Source organism: Dioscorea cayenensis, chromosome 15 (genome assembly GCF_009730915.1).
Source record: "Dioscorea cayenensis subsp. rotundata cultivar TDr96_F1 chromosome 15, TDr96_F1_v2_PseudoChromosome.rev07_lg8_w22 25.fasta, whole genome shotgun sequence".
In the NCBI taxonomy this organism is placed as follows: domain Eukaryota; kingdom Viridiplantae; phylum Streptophyta; class Magnoliopsida; order Dioscoreales; family Dioscoreaceae; genus Dioscorea; species Dioscorea cayenensis.
Window position 1 is genome coordinate 12,565,168 of NC_052485.1, and position 17,320 is coordinate 12,582,487.

A 17,320-nucleotide genomic window follows, 5' to 3' on the forward strand; every position below is an offset into this window, starting at 1 on the left:
TTTCGGGCCGGTATTGTAGTAGGGTAATGTAGAAAAATTGTAGCAAGAATACTATACCAACACTGTTCACAGCTGGCCGAGAAAATAGGAAAACAGAGAATCCACACAGGCGTGTGGAAATTTCAAACGCCCGTGTGAAAAATTCACATGGGCACTCACACGGGCGTGTGGATTCCCGATTTCAGCCCTTTAAAAGCCAATTTCAGCCCCGATTTCAGCATTCTTTTCTCCATCTTTTCCCCAACCTAAGAGAGGGCTACGGCTAGGGTTTTGAGAGGTATTAGCTACGGCTTTGGAGAGGTTCTACGGCTCCGACATCGCACGCCATTTAGAAGAAGGTTAGTGTGAGAGCTTTCGTCGGCATCGATCCGACGAGGTGTATCCTAGGCCGGACAAAGGGACCCTTGTGACAAGTAGAGGACTCTCCACAAGACCATCGCCATGACTAACAAGCGGGTTTTCTATGGATGCTTTGTTTTTACATTCGATTTCATTGATTGTATCTAGCTCTATGGAGAGCTAAACCTCTAGTGGGTACTTGGGTATTTGTGAACCCTAGGATGTATTCGTTTCATTGAATCTCTTTATTATGCTTTTAATTAATTGATGTTTATTGTGAATTCCAATCTTGTATGCTTGATTATATAAATACTCACCTAGAGTGACACTAGGGTTGAGAGATCTTCTTGGTAACTCTTGTGAGTGAGTGACATACCATGAGAGTTAGACAAAGCTAGATTGGAGAGGGTTGAGAGGGTGAGTCGAGAGGTAGCGGAGCGTCCCCTTTCCCCTCCAGTATGATCTATCCTACCTCTATGTTTCAAGAGTTCTTTGCAGTCATAGTAGAGTGAACGGGCTAAGGGATGACCTTCCGCTGGGGCTTAGTTGCGAGTGCAACGGAGTGAAGCGTTGAAGTGATTTTAGCATCTAGAGCTTATTTGTGGCTAGGGATCTTTTTCCTGGACCAAAGGGTTAGGTCTATAGATAGGAATAGGATTTATCATTTGGAGTCCCTAAAGCTCATTGCAATTCTATATGAGTGCGAGGTGTTGAGATTGTTCGATTTCTCCTCCGGGATATGTATAGAGTTAGGCATGGTTGACCTTAGATTTGGGACTATGCAATTAAGGATTTCCACTACTCACTATTGCATTAATTAGGAAGCATAATAGAGATTTCTTGCACTTGAAAGGATTGTCCTAGGCGGAACAATACCCGGGTACCCCATCTTTATCGATTGCCTTACCTTCTCCCTTACTTGTGCTCTTTTTCTTGTTGTTTTTACTTTTGAGAATTGAATCTTGTCACACATATCACTATTCATCTTGCACATTACTTAAGAAACAATTTAAGTGTCTTTATTCCCTACTCTATGTGGATACGATACCCACTCATCTGGGATTATTACTTCGACACCCGTGCACTTGCGGTGTACACGCATATTCTGACGTGTCAAGTTTTTGACGCCGTTGTCGGGTAGTAGGCGTTTAGAGATACTTTGCACTTTGTTTTTATTAGCTATTCATTTATTCATTCTATTTCATATTTTCTTATTCTATCATCATTCTAATTTTTGTTTCTTTTTTTTTGGTGCAGCTCCAGGTTATGACCCGAGGGAATCCCTCCATACTGATTGAAGGAGATCCCGAGCTTGAACGTACACTTAGAAGAAAAGGGAAAGAACCTGTGCAAGAACAAACCAATCTAGCTGATTTGGAAGTAGAAGAATCTGAAAACATGGCAGAACCGAATGAGCAGCAGCGGACATTATCCGTTTATGCCAGACCTTCAGTATTGGGGACACAATCGAGCATTGTGCGTCTCCCGATTACAGCTTAGAACTTCGAGCTGATGCCGACATTCATCCATATGTTGCAGCAATCTGTGTAGTTCAATGGTTTGGCCGATGAGGATCCAAACAGTCATATAGAGAACTTTCTCGAGGTGTGTGATATGTTGAAGATAAATGGGGTAACGAATGATGCCATCAAGTTGAGGTTCTTCCCATTTTCCTTGAGAGGGAGAGCGAAGCAGTGGCTACACTCATTACCTAGAGCATAAATTACCACATGGGAGGAGATGGTAGAAGCTTTTCTTGGCCGTTATTTCCCTCCCGGAAAATCTGTAAAGCTTAGGAATGAGATCTCATCCTTTGTACAATTGGAATTAGAGTCTCTATTTGAGACGTGGGAAAGGTTCAAGGAGCTCCTCAGAAAATACCCGCAACACGGATTCCCGGAGTGGATGATTGTTCAGACCTTTTACAATGGTGTGAATCCGAGTATAAGGCAACTCTTGGATGCGGCAGCAGGAGGTACCTTAGGTAGTAAGACCCCCGGTGAGGCCCGTTAATTAATTGAAGAAATGAGGTTAAACAACTACCAATGGAATGCCAGGGAGAAGAAAAAGGTGGCCGGTCTCCATGAGATAGATATAATGACTACGCTGGCGGCTCAAGTGGAATCACTGAGTAAGAAGTTAGATCTTCTAACTTCAAACAAAGTAGCGGCCATGATTACTTGCACCGGGTGTGGTGGAGGACATGCTCCCTCTAATTGCCCGATATCTATTGGTGATGCATCTTCGGTTGAGAACGTCGATTTTGTAGGTAATAGCATGAGGACTAAAGGGAACCCATACAACAACACATACAATACGGGTTGGAAGAATCATCCCAATTTCTCGTGGAGCAATCAAGGTCCACAAAAGGCCATGGGGCCACCGGGTTTCCAACAACAAGGTCTAAATGTAGAAAACAAAGTTTCAGGTTTGGAGACCCGAATGACCGATTTGGAAAAGGCCTTAACTATGTTTGTGCAATTGTCAAATACAAGGTTTGAATCAGTTGAGGCTACACTTCACAACCATACCTCCTTTTTACATAATCTTGAAAATCAAGTGGGGCAGATTGCGAAGTCCTTATTGGAAAGGCCACATGGAAGTTTGCCAAGCAATACCGAGACCAACCCTAGAGAGCATGTGAAGGCGATCACTTTGAGAAGTGGTTGTGAGGTCGACGGTAGGCTTCCGAGTGAGAAGTCAAATGAACATGCACCCGAGGTTATAGAGGTTGAACAGGGAACAAGCAAAGAGAAGGAGGTAGCACCTCTACCTTTCAAGCCAAGGATCCCTTATCCCTCTAGATTGAAGAATGACCAAGGGGATGAACAGTACAAGAAGTTCCTGAGTTTATTCAAGCAACTCCACATCAATACTCCTTTTGTTGAGGCATTGACCCAAATGCCTAAGTATGACAAATTCTTGAAGGACTTGTTGACCAACAAGAGGAAGTTGGAGGAGAGTGGTTCAGTGATCTTAGATGCTTCTTGCTCGGTGGTCGTGCAAAAGAACATGCCGAACAAGAAAAAGGACCCGGGGAGCTTCATCATTCCATGTAATATCTACAATCTAGGTGAACAAATGGCATTGGCGGATTCAGGGGCTAGCATCAACGTAATGCAATACACCTTCTTTCAAAAGCTAGGCTTGGGCGAGCCTAGACCTACTCGGATGACTTTGCAACTAGCGGACTGAACGGTGAGACATCCGAGAGGTATCATCGAGGACGTGCTTATCAAGGTGGACAAGTACATTTTTCCGGTTGACTTCATAGTGCTAGACGTCGATGAGGATGAGGATGTACCGTTGATACTTGGGAGGCCATTTTTGCGGACTTCCAAGGCATTGATTGACATGGACGGTGGAGAGCTAACTTTGAGAGTTGGAGATGACAAGTTCACATACCACCTTGATGAAGCCATGCGACATTCTCTTGATTTCGATGATACTTTGTACTTTCTAAATGCTACTAATGATATTGTTGATAAATACATACAGGAGATGTTCAATCCGGATCCATACGAAGGCTTGTTATACCAAGAGGAGGACAATGAAGAGATCATAATGCTTGGTTCGACGGAAGAAATACCATCTACCCCGGGGATCTTGAAGAAGATGCTGCAGAGATTGAAGAGGGCTAGGAGACACCACCGGAAGCTCTCTAAGACTGTTGGAGACGTGCGTGAACCGAACAATTTGGGTGAACCATTTCAAGGCGGTCTCAAGCCCGACAATTCACCCTCTATCCTCAAGAGATTTTGCTCATCATGTTTTCAAGCAATGGGTAAGAGGGCAACTTTCATCTATAAGCCCCCGTGAGGTAAGACAAGGTACGTCAAGGTAAGTGACGTTAAACAAGCACTTCTTGGGAGGCAATCCAAGTGTTTACTGTTTTCTTAATTTGTTAGTTTAGTGTTTGCATGAATAAAGTGTTGGGTGTTGGTGTCTTGATTTTTATATACTTGTGCTGCGATTTTTTATCCTGGGTTCTCAAGTTCATCTTGTGTTTTCATGTAAATTTATAGAAGTTTTGGTCATTTGAGCTATTTCTCATGTTTTTCACTGGTATAAATTGCATATTGGGGCAGGCTCTGAGTGTGTAAGCATTGTTCAAAAATTTTGTGCAGAACCTGCAAAGTTTTCAAAGTATCCAGAGAAAACACACGGGCGTGTGGAATTAACACACGCGCGTGGTTTTGTATTGCGAGCTCATCCAGAGAAGGCACAGGGGCGTGGACTCGCCCCTGTGAACGACCATGCGATCCTCGCACACTCATGGGTAATTTCCGCATGGGCGTGTGAAGTCCCGCAGAGATTGGCAGACTTTGCCGAAAGCACACAAGGGCCCTGTGGGTGACCTTGTGAAAATCGCACAGGCGTGGGTAATTTCCACACGCCTGTGCGAATCTCTGCAAAGAAGCTCTCCCCATCCCGAGAAGACACAGGGGCGTGTGGCTGCCCCTGTGAGTTGGGCTTGTGAATGTCCACGCCATGTGGAATTTCCACACGGGCGTGCGGAACACGCAATTTTTCTCGGATGTCCAGAGCAGCCATAGGGGCGTGCGGCTGCACCTGTGAGTCGGGCGCACGGGCGTGGGTATTTATCACACACCCATGTATTTGCGTTCAGAGGCAGTGAGTGTTTTTCCGAGAGCACACAGGAGCGTGCACCTGCCCTTGTGAAGCTTTCCTGTGGAGGTACACAGGCGTGTGTAATTTCCACACGCCCGTGCGGATGTACATAACTCCAAGAGACGCGAGTCCTTCTAAAAATATTATTGTTCCTCTTCATCCTAATATCTTTTGGTTGTCTGAGAGCACTTCTATATTGTTTCCCGACCTCATATCGGCAATTTGGAAGGATTTTACTTGGTTTTCCGGCCGTTTTCAAAGCTTTCTCAACTCAAGTCGACGGTAAGCCCTATCTTAGATTTCCTTCCTAAATTCATGATTTTCATTGATGAAACTAGTCAATAATGCTTCGTTTCTACAATTAGAATGATTAGTTATTTTTAGAACGAAGTAAAAGCGTTGTAATGGTGCATTTGTGGAGTTTAATGCACGGCCATGCGATTGTTCATGGCCCGTGGATCCACACGGGCGTTCGAAAATTCCGCACGACCGTGTGGATTTCTGCAGCTATGTTAAATTAACTTGTTTGATCAATTCTCTTTCAATTTTTGCAGACTATGGCACCCAGGTCAAAGAAGCAAGCTGATAAGCTATCGCGAGAGTCGTCCCCCGAGTCCGAGAGCATGAGGTTCACTATCCCCGAGCATCAGGTTTGTTTTGAGCGTCTGTCGAGACTTCGATTCGGATAGACTCGGTTCTTGGACATGAGTATATTGAGAGATTTGCATCAAGGAGATGAGTTCGCTGATAAAGTCGAGGATCTCGTTTCAGTTGGTGGTTGGAGGCAGTTATTGTCGATTAGAGAGCCAGCCATCCGGGAGCTTACACTGGAGGTTCTGTCGTCGTTCGAGTTCGATAGATCAGATGCAAGATTCAATGACCTCGACGTAGTTCAGTTTCAGAGCACTTGGACATCACTATAGTCTGAGTATCACACAATTTTCAGTTTGGCTTGGCTTATACGAGGAGGCATCTACAGACACTGAGGACTACTCTTAGTTACCGACAGATTATCTTGGAGCTCTGACCCCATAGAGAGCTTACAGAGCATTATGTGGTCAGGGTCAGTATGAGCCGAGGATGTCCAAGGCCACATGCCTTTCCCGACCTGTGTACTGATATCTACATGCCATCATGAGCAGGTCGGTGAATGGCCGTGGTGATAGTATTGGCGTTCTGAGCCGACAGGAGCTTCTGTACTTGTATTCGATGATACAACACGCACCGATCCATCTAGGGCACATCGTCGCTAAGTACATACAACATCAGGGCCAGTATGCAAGATTGGGAGCGATCTTCTTGGGTCCATACATTATGAGATTAGCTATTGGTATGGGTCTCTTGGGCGTGATTCGCGGGGCCGAGAAGAGGAGTATACCTGTGCCACTGAGCCTGGAGACGATGAGATTGATGGGTATGGTCCGTAGGGTTCAGACAGGGGTTTATGCTCTGGTTCTACCAACCCCAGAGATAGCTGAGGAAGAGGGTGATGATGCCGAGGCTTTCCAGCCTGCCCCCGTGCCTCAGTCAGCACCTATGGAGACCGAGGCACCTCTGGTGATAGAGGACCCACCCCCCATGCGCATGTTTTCACCATCTCGAGCCCAGGATCACTTTGAGAGGCTCGAGAGCACTGTGGGGGTGATACAGACAGAGGTAGCGGAGACTCGAGCAGGGATTTCCGATATTAGGGCCACGCAGGCCGTATAGTATATGAAGTTCATGGCACGTTTCGACACCTTACAGCAGATCTTAGAGCGAGACATCGGCTCATCATTTGTCCTGCGGCCGAGGACTCCTCTGACCCCCTCAGCTCCGCCAGCATCCCCTTCACCACCTCCACTAGCACCTTTTGATCTAGCACCAGCAGCAGCAGAGGATCCAGAGCGCGACATCGGCACTTGATTTTATTTTTCTCGTCTTTTATTTCCGCATTTTATTTTGGACTTGTATACTCAGAAAGGACTCCCCTTCTGAGTTTATTTTCATTTTGTATCTCGAGTTGTATTCATTGTCTTATCTTTTATATACTCGAGTTATTTTTGTTTTTATTGAGCTTCATTGAACCCCTTCGTGTATGCGTGCAGAGGGTCTTGTCATCATGGGAATTGAGACTTTGTCATGGGCACGGCCATGGTGTTTCGGCACTTGGCCGTGTGAGCTTCACGACCCATTGGAACAACACTCCCAAGGACTTAGCTCCATCAAATGCTTCTCCCACATCTGAATCTAATTGAGTTACATTATGAATGAGGTTGCATGTCTACATTGGGGACAATGTACAACTTAAGTGTGTTGGGGGGGAGGGGGGAGTTTCATAGCGCGCATCTCTTTTGTACTAGTTTTGATTAATATACATGATCACATAGCCAATGGCGGTTCACCTTAGTTGCATTGACTGTATTCTTGAGTTTAGAAAAAATTTTAACATTGAATGTTTTCATGCTCTAGTTTTTCCTTGAATTTCTAGGAATTTTTGCCCTATTGACACTTGTTGCACTACTCACCCTTTGAACCCTGTTGGAAACTTATGTTTGATATTTAAGGGACTAGTTTTAGTTGTTTCTTGTGTTAGTTCTAAAAAAAAATGATGAAAAAATAAAAAGAAAGAACAAAATAGTTTTGTTGTTTAGTTGTACTTGTTGGGTGGAAAGAGCTACCACCTATGATGTATGAAGATACTCTCATAAGTTGGATACTAGTTATGCCCTAATGAGAGAAAGGGCTATCTCATAGTATGTGTGAAAGCTACCACCCCGGTGGAAAGAGCTACCACCTCAAAAGTGTGAAAGTCACCTTAGCGGCCGCTTTGGAAAGTGCTACCTTAGAGGATGTGTGAAGCTACTACCCTTTTTGAATATTTGTTACCTTTTGTAGATAAATAAGTCCTTTATACGTAGAACTTCTAGGAGTATACTTTGGGTCGACTTGAGTGAGTTCACACACTTACATGATTTCGGGTTTGTTGCCTTTTTTATTCAAGTTTTTAGCTAGAGCATTGATTTTTCGTATTTAATGTTGAAATTTCCCGTACTTATAGAATGCACTCTTTGTATGCTTTGGTGAACCTTAGGCCAAGCATTTCCAATATTTCCTTCGTCTGTGCTTTAATGTTTTAATTTTTTTCTTGAGGACAAGCAAAAGCTTAAGTGTGGGGGAGTTTAATAAGTGCTTGTGCGATAACAATACGAAGTGTTCTTTCCTTGTGTTGAGCATTACTTTTCTCGGGTTTTAACGCTAATATGTGTGTAGTTATGTTACTTTCATGCAGGTAGGGTTGTGAGGCTGAATATGAAAGAAAGAAGCCAATGTGGGTCATAAATGCACCCATTTGGAGGAAATCTTGCTAAGGTTCAAACGGGAAGACACAGGTCAGGTTCAAGATGAGGGAATGTGTGCCAACCTCATCGTATTCAAGTTAGTATAACCATTTGGAGGGGCACAAGGACAGTCACATTCAAGCATTCCAACTTGTGCATATAGAACAAGATCTCCACCAACATGTCCATTATTGAAGAAGCAAAGCGATCCACGATGTAAATGTGTGCCCGTTTGCGTTACCTCGATGAAAGCATGGATTCGGGAGTATTTCGGGCCGGTATTGTAGTAGGGTAATGTAGAAAAATTGTAGCAAGAATACTGTACTAGCACTGTTCACAGCTGGCCGAGAAAATAGGAAAACAAAGAATCCACACAGGCGTGTGGAAATTTCAAACTCCCGTGTGAAAAATTCACATGGGCACTCACACGGGCGTGTGGATTCCCGATTCCAGCCCTTTAAAAGCCAATTTCAGCCCCGATTTCAGCATTCTTTTCTCCATCTTTTCCCCAACCTAAGAGAGGGCTACGGCTAGGGTTTTGAGAGGTATTAGCTACGGCTTTGGAGAGGTTCTACGGCTCCGACATCGCCCGCCATTTAGAAGAAGGTTAGTGTGAGAGCTTTCGTCGGCATCGATCCGACGAGGTGTATCCTAGGCCGGACAAAGGGACCCTTGTGACAAGTAGAGGACTCTCCACAAGACCATCGCCATGACTAACAAGCGGGTTTTCTATGGATGCTTTGTTTTTACATTCGATTTCATTGATTGTATCTAGCTCCATGGAGAGCTAAACCTCTAGTGGGTACTTGGGTATTTGTGAACCCTAGGATGTATTCGTTTCATTGAATCTCTTTATTATGCTTTTAATTAATTGATGTTTATTGTGAATTCCAATCTTGTATGCTTGATTGTATAAATACTCACCTAGAGTGACACTAGGGTTTTGAGATCTTCTTGGTAACTCTTGTGAGTGAGTGACACACCATGAGAGTTAGACAAAGCTAGAGTTAGGTATGATTGATCTTAGATTTGGGACTATGCAATTAAGGATTTCCACGACTTATTATTGCATTAATTAGGAAGCATAATAGAGGTTTCTAGCACTTGAAATGATTGTCCTAGGCGGAACATTACCCGGGTACCCCATCTTTATCGATTGCCTTATGTTCTCCTTTACGTGTGCTCTTTTTCTTCTTGTTTTCACTCTTGAGAATTGAATCTTGCCACACATATCAGTATTCATCCTCCACATTAGTTAAGAAACAATTTAAGTGTCTGTATTCCCTATTCTCTGTGGATACGATACCCACTCATCTGGGATTATTACTTTGACACCTGTGCACTCACGATTTCCACTCATAAGGTTGTCTTCTAGAGCTTCCTTTCCCCAGACTTTGAGATGGGAGTGAATGGTGTGAGGTATGAGAAGATGATGTCTCAAAAGCCCTAAATTCCTTCTCGGGTTAGCTTCACGGCATTGTTCAGTGGTCACAATTACCCTTGCGTATATCCCGCAAGTGCATGGGTTTGTCGAAGTAATAAAATCCCAGGTGAGTGGGTATCATATCCATAGGGAGTAGGGAGTAAAAATACTTAAATTGTTTCTTAACTAAGTAAAATATGAATAGTGATTTTTGTGACAAGATGTAATGCAAACAAAAGTAAAAGAGACAGGAGAGAGAGAGCACAAGTAAAGGAAATGTAAGGCAATTGATATAAATGGGGTACTCGGATATTAATCCATCTAGGACAATCATTTAAGTGCAAAAACCCTCTATTATGATTCCTAACTAATGCATTAAGGAGTCGTGGAGGTCCTTTAATACATGGTCCCAAATCTAAGGTCAACCATGCCTAACCCTATAAAAGTCCCGGAGAAGAAATTGAACAACCTCTCAACCTCGCACTTGTATAGAATTGCAATGAGTTCTAGGGATTCCAAGTGATAAATCCTCTTCTTATATGTAGAACTAACCCTTTGGTCCAGGCGGAAGGTCCCTAGCCACAATTAAGCCCTAGATGCTAAAATCACTTCAACACTTCACTCCATTGCACTCGCAACTAAGTCCCAACGGAAGGTCATCCTTTAGCCCATTCACTCTACTATGACCGCAAAGAACTCGAGGAATTGGAGGTAGAATAAATCACATTGGAGGGGAAAGGGGACGCTCCGCTACCTCTTGACTCACCCACTCAATCTTCTCCAATCGAGCTTTGTCTAACTCTCGTGGTGTGTCACTCACTCACAAGGGTTACCAACAAGAACTCTCAACCCTAGTGTCACTCTAAGGAAGTATTCATACAATCAATGCATTCAAGATTGGAACTCAATATAAACATCGATTAATAAAAGCATAATAACAAGGTTCAATGAAATGAATACATCCTAGGGATCACAATCCAAGTACCCACTTAGGGGTTTAGCTCTCCATGGAGCTAATTGCAATCAATGAAATCGAATGTAAAAGCAATGAATCCATAGAAAACCCCCTCGATAGTGGTGACGATGGTCTTGTGAAGAGTTTTCTACTCGTCCAAAGGTCCCTTTGTCTGGCCTAGGATACACCTCGCCGGATCGGTGTTGATGAAAGCTCTCCCACTAACCTACTCCCAAACGGAGCGCGATGTTGGAGCCATAGAACCTCTTCCAATCCCTACCTAATACCTCTCAAAACCCTAGCCGCAACCCTCTCTCAAATTGGGGAAAAGATGGAGAAAAGAATATTAAAATCGGGGCTGAAATCGGCTTTTAAAGGGCTGGAATCAGGAATCCACACGCCCTTGTGGATATTCCACACGGGCTTGTGGAATTAACACACGTGTGGTTTTTGTCCAACACTTTCTTCCGCCTTCTGTGAACAGTACCTGCTATAGTATTTTGCTACAGTTCCGATCCGAAACACTCCCGAAACCATGCTTTCATCGAGGTAACATAAATGGGCACACGTTTACGTCGTAGATCGCTTTGCTTCTTCAATGAACGGCCGCGTTGGTGGAGATCTTGTTACACATGCACAAGCAGGAATACTTAGAATGTGACTGACTGCCTTTGTGCCCCTCCAAATCATTGTGCTAGCTTGAATACAAGAAGGTTGGCACACATTCTAGCATCTTGAACCCAACTTATGTCTTCGCATTTGAACCTTCTCAAGATTTCCTCCAAATGGTGCACTCACGATCTATATTGGCTTTTTTCTCCAAGATTCAGCTTCACAAACCTATATGCATGAAAGTAACATAAATACACACATATTAGTGTTAAAACCCGATAAAAGTAATGCTCATCATAAGGAAAGAACACTTCGCATTCTTATCACACAAGAACTTATCAACTGCCGTGAAGGAACCCGTAAGAGCCTCATGATTTCTACCAAAAATTACTTAAAGTGCTACATTAATAGATAATATAAATTGCACATTCTTCAGCCAGTTTATGAGCATCTTCATAACCATCAGAAAACCCATCAATAAAACCTGAGACTTTGCCATTTCCTAACTCCTTTGTACTATAGTGACTACTACAGTACTACTACAATCGGGGCTCTAAAATGTTGTTTTCGGTGTTGTTTTCTTTCTCATTTGCGTTGTTGAGCTCACCTGGGCATCCTTGAGGCCTGTAACATGAATAATACCAATTAAACCACAAAAATGGCATCGAATCATCAATTTATACATAAATAGTACAAGATAAATACGCATAAAATACACATATTTAGGCTTTTATCAAGTCTTTAGCTACAATATAGTGTTTGTTAGGTATTTAATAGCAACCATTAGTAAGTTGCATTTAGTGGGTCTTGATCCATTAGCACTATTTTATATAAGTCATCTGATGTAATTCAAATAGATGGTTCTTTTTATACTAATAGAAGATTCTCCTTCTCTTATACAAACTACATTTCTTTTCAAATTTAACAAAGATGACGTAGAAAAATGCACTAACAAGGAAGTGCCAAGGAAGTCAGGGGAAAAGCATGAGCAGAAGTTAGAGGATGAAGAGTAGATACGATGGGCATCATTAAAGAAAGAGGAAGTGATGGAGATTTGGAGTCTAAGAGAAAAGAAGTGGAATGTCAGAAGGTCAAAATAGCGTTGTCATGCAATAAAATTTTGTCAAGTTTAATTTTTTGTGGAAACCTATGCCATATCTGCGTACAAGTTGTGAGCCCACTATTTTTTATTATTTATTTTAACATTAAATTTTTCTATAGAAATTTAAAATACATGGTTGCATTTATACTTAAGCACCATATGGCATATATATATATACTACAATGAGTAAAATATGAATAATAATGCATAACAGAGAGATTAATAGTGCATTTAGCAATTACAACCATTTTAGTCCTTATTGTATAGAAAGCTCGTGTTGTGGGCTCACTCTATGTCCCTTCCTTAATGGTAGACATTATTGTCTTTCAACAGTGTAATGGATGAAAATGTGAATGAGGCATAGGTAATCAGATGAATAGAAGATCCAAAATGGAGTTATACTCACTACAACAAATTTGATGATTAGTGACTATTTGCTATATAACACAATTTCCATGTAAAAAAAAGAGTATATAATGCGACAAAAATTGAAAATCATCACTTAATTCTACAAATCTAATATTGTACATGACTATTCTTGGTAATGTCACATAGAAGCATCACACAATTATTGCCGCCAAATTTTCTTGTCAATTAGAGATGAATGAAAATATTTTTAGTGACACTAATAATATTTTGTAACACTCATTTCGTCATCAAAGTATTGCATTTTTTGTGACAATTATATAACATCATTTTTTTTTAAATAGTTTTCGACATTGCATCACTAATACTATTGTATATTATTTGTGACCATTTGGTTTCGTCATGTATATCTTAATTATTTTGTGACGTGTATATAGGGGTGGCAATTTTTGACATGACACATTTACACGACAAGACACGTTCTTAGGAGGGTTTGGGTTTGGGTTAAACTGGTTCGTGCCATAAAGGGGTCGATAGGTTTTTGATATGTCAAAATTAAACGAATTCTTGTTATAAACGTGTCACCCGTTTATGACACGTTTAACCCATTTTTAGTAAACATATAAATAATTGACTATGCAATTATTATCGTATTATATATATATATATATATGATTTATATAATTAAAATATCAGATCAACAAATAAAATTACAAGGTTTTGTTTATGTATGAGATTTATGAAAGAAATATTTTAACTAATTATTAAATAATAATTTTTAATATTACAAACAAACTCAATGATCATTATAACTCATTGAGTTTTGTCGGCCTTGATTTTGCCAGCACTAATTATATTAATGTTTACATTAATTTTATTTTTGTAAATAATTTAATATAAATAAATATTATTAACTTACTTTCAAACATAAACTTTTGACTTTACTTTCAGCCATTTGATTCTTCTCCAAAATCATCTCTACCCTTGATTCAAATCACATGAGAATCCATCACTCCATTAAATTAATGTAAACATTAATATAAATAAATATTATTAACTTACTTTCAAATATAAACTTTTGACTTTACTTTCAGTCATTTGATTCTTCTCCAAAATCATCTCTACCCTTGATTCAAATCACATGAGAATCCATCAATCCATTAATCCACTCCACTCCAAGTCTCCAGCGGCAACCTTTCTATTTTTCCCAAACCCTAACTTTTCTCCATCGCCATTTCAACTCTCCATTTGTCAAGCTTTCTTTTCTCAATCGCAGTGGTGAGCTTCATGGTGATAGTGCTCCTCACGGCGATGCTGACGGTGTCGACCACTACGTACAGCTAGACCCCTTTCACCAAGCTTGTGTCTTACTCGACATACCTCAATAACATCGACAGACCACCGGCGACGTGCTGCAGACCTAAAGGAGGTGGTGAAGAACGAACTCCCTTGCCTTTGCTCCCTCTTCACCAACCAAGATCTCTTTAAGAGCTTCAACTTTGACATCAAGTCTCTTTTTCCTCCTTTCTTTTTAAATCGGTTTTATAATTCTTGTTTTTATATTCTTGATTGTTATTATTCTTGAATAGCTTATAACTTTTGTCTTTAAATTGTTTTAACTTTGTAGAAAATATGTCTTCAAGTCCATATGTTGGTGAAACTGATGGTTCCCAGATAGATGTTGAGGAGAATGATGATTTAATTGACTTGGAGGAAATGCCTCCTCGTGGAGAAGCAACAACACCAAGAAAAAGAATGCCTCATAAAAGAAAGTTTACTTTAATAGTGTGGAACCATTTTGATACCTTACCAGAGCAACCAGATAAAAAGAGGAGGTCCAAATGCAAACACTGTGGAATAACTTATCTCTCTGACTCAAAATATGGGACAGGAAACATGAAGTAGCACATCTGCACTTGTGTTAGAAAAGATATTCATGATGTAGGTCAGTTACTTATTGGCTCTGGATCTATGTCTTTATCTGGTAATAAGTTTGATGCTGAAATATTTAGAGATTTGTTGATTAGTGCAATTATTATTCATGATTTTCCTTTTTAATTTATGGAGTTTGAAGGAATTATAGCTGTTTTGACATATTTGAAGCCTGATTTGCATATTGTTACCAGAAATACTTGTAAGGCTGACTATCTTAAGATGTTTAAAAGGTAAAACAAAATAGAAAAAGTATGCTAGAGGTGTCTCCTGGAAGGATTTGTTTGACTTCTGATTGTTGGTCATCTTTAACTAATGATGGTTACATATGTTTGACTACTCACTTTGTTGATAAGGATTGGGTTTTGCGCAAGCAAATTTTGAACATTTGTTATATGCCACCTCCTCACAATGGGATATCATTATTTGAAAAAATTCACAATTTTCTATGTGATTGGGGGATTGATTTAAGGGTTTTTACATTGACATTGGACAATGCTTCTACAAAAGATACTTGTGCTAGTTTATTGAAAACTCAGTTACTTAACAAAAATGGGCTTGTATGTGGTGGAAAGTATCTTCATATGCGTTGTTGGGCTCATATTATGAATTTAGTGGTTCAAGATGTATTGAAATGCATAGATTCTTGTGTCAGTAAAATTCGTGAATGTGTTAAGTATGTGAAAGGTTCTCAAGTTCGGAAGCAAAAAGTTTCTTGAATGCATTGCTCATAGTTCTCTTGATAGACAAAAAGGATTAAGGCAAGATATTCCTACTAGATGTAACTCAACTTACATCATGCTTGAAAGTGCACTTTATTATTGTCGTGCATTCATGCATTTAGAATTGAGTGACTCAAACTTCAAGCATTGTCCGTCAAGAGATAAGTGGAAGAAAGTGGATAAAATTAAGAAATTTTAGCTCTCTTTTATGCCATTACCAATCTATTCTCTGGTTAAAGTATCTGACTGCAAACATGTATACTTTAGTGGTGACTGCTTACTTGAGAATGAAAGATGAGGTGGATGGCTTTAATGAGTACATGAGTTCTATGGTTGCTGTGATGCTTGAAAATTTTAAGAAATATTGGGAAGATTTCAATAAGGTACTTGCATTGGCTATAATTATGGATCCTTGATATAAGTTTCATTTTGTGAATTGGAGCTACAAAATGATATATGGTGTGGAGATGGCAAAAACTAGAGTGGAAGAATTGCAGTGGGATCTTAAGTCTCTTTTCAGGGGCGGCTCAAAGTTTATAAAGGCCTAAAGCCCAAGCATGGAACGGGACCTTAATTAATTAATAAGAAAAAAATTTATTAAAAAAGTCATAATGTAAAACAAACAACAACAAAATGATAGACACCAAAACAAACAACAAAAAACAGATAACAAGATTATAAAATAAAGCTAGTTCAAAAAGTTCAAAAAGAAAATCCTTCTTTTACATACATTCAGAAATTGTTTAGTTACTTGATATCATCTTTGTATCTTCAAAGCACATCAATTTCTTCATATTGAAAAAGATCATTGCGGCTAAATAATCTCACAAAATACAAGTTGATCAAAAACTCCTTTTGGGAATACATCTTGAGCATCCAAGCAATTGCAAAGGCTTCATTTTAGCTTGTAGTCTTGAAAAAAAACTTTAGGACTAATGCTCCTGCAAATATAATAATATTAAAGTTATTCACTTGTACAAACCAAATTCCACTCATATTTAAATTTTCTTGCCAAGATGTGTTACTAATAAGAGTATAGAAAGTACCAGATTGAGTAGATTGAATCAACTTCCCTATCTCAAGTTTGTTGTCCCTTGTAAAGTCTATAACTATTTGAAGTCTATCAAACAATGAGTTCAAAGTCTTGTTGTCACCCAGGTTACATCTGACTTGCTACAAAAACCATACACAAGTAGCTAACATAGATTTAAAGCAAAGAGAAGCAAATCAAAGTACGCCAAATAGTCAAGATTGAATCCCATGCTATAAAGACATCTATTCTATTTAAATAAACTCCAACATAATCAGTTAAGAGGTTCAAACAGAGTTTGCTTTTATAAAAATACAATTAAGAAAAATCCAATACCAAAACATAAGATTAATATGTCATTCTATAAAAAGAAGAAATTTCTCACTCCCAAAAGTTATTTAAAATTTATTTTTCTCGCCTATTGAGATGCAAAATTATTAATTAAGTTTTTATAATTAATTTCTTCTAGCATTTGTTTTTCAATTGATAATAGAGACAATCCATTTAATCTTTCTTGAGACATTGTTGATCTTAGATAAGATTTTATTAATTTCAATTTTGAAAAACTTCTTTTAGTTGAAGCAACAGTTATAGAAGTTGTTAACATTATTCTATAAGCAATATACGCATTTGGAAAAGAATTAAGCCTTTTTATTTGATTAAGTATGTCAATTAGAGTATTATCTTCTACTTGCATGATTTCTCTTAATACTTTCAATTCAAAAAATAAATCTAAACCATCGATATCAGAGTAGCTATTATGCTTTGAGCAACATTCAAGGTTAATGCAACATTTTTTTAAAGTCTCATTATCTAATGATTTCAATTTCTTGCCACTAAATAGAAAGCCAAAATTATCTTCATATAATTTGAATTGTTCAAATCTA

The 17,320-nt window shown here is 39.7% G+C and overlaps 1 non-coding gene across 1 annotated transcript; it reads right to left on the bottom strand.

Annotated features, from left to right (window-relative positions):
* Positions 1-2,127: 2,127 nt before the first annotated feature.
* Positions 2,128-2,234, bottom strand: LOC120278375. The gene has a single exon (XR_005541706.1). It is a non-coding gene; the product is annotated as a small nucleolar RNA R71 (small nucleolar RNA).
* Between the last annotated feature and the right edge of the window lie 15,086 nt (positions 2,235-17,320).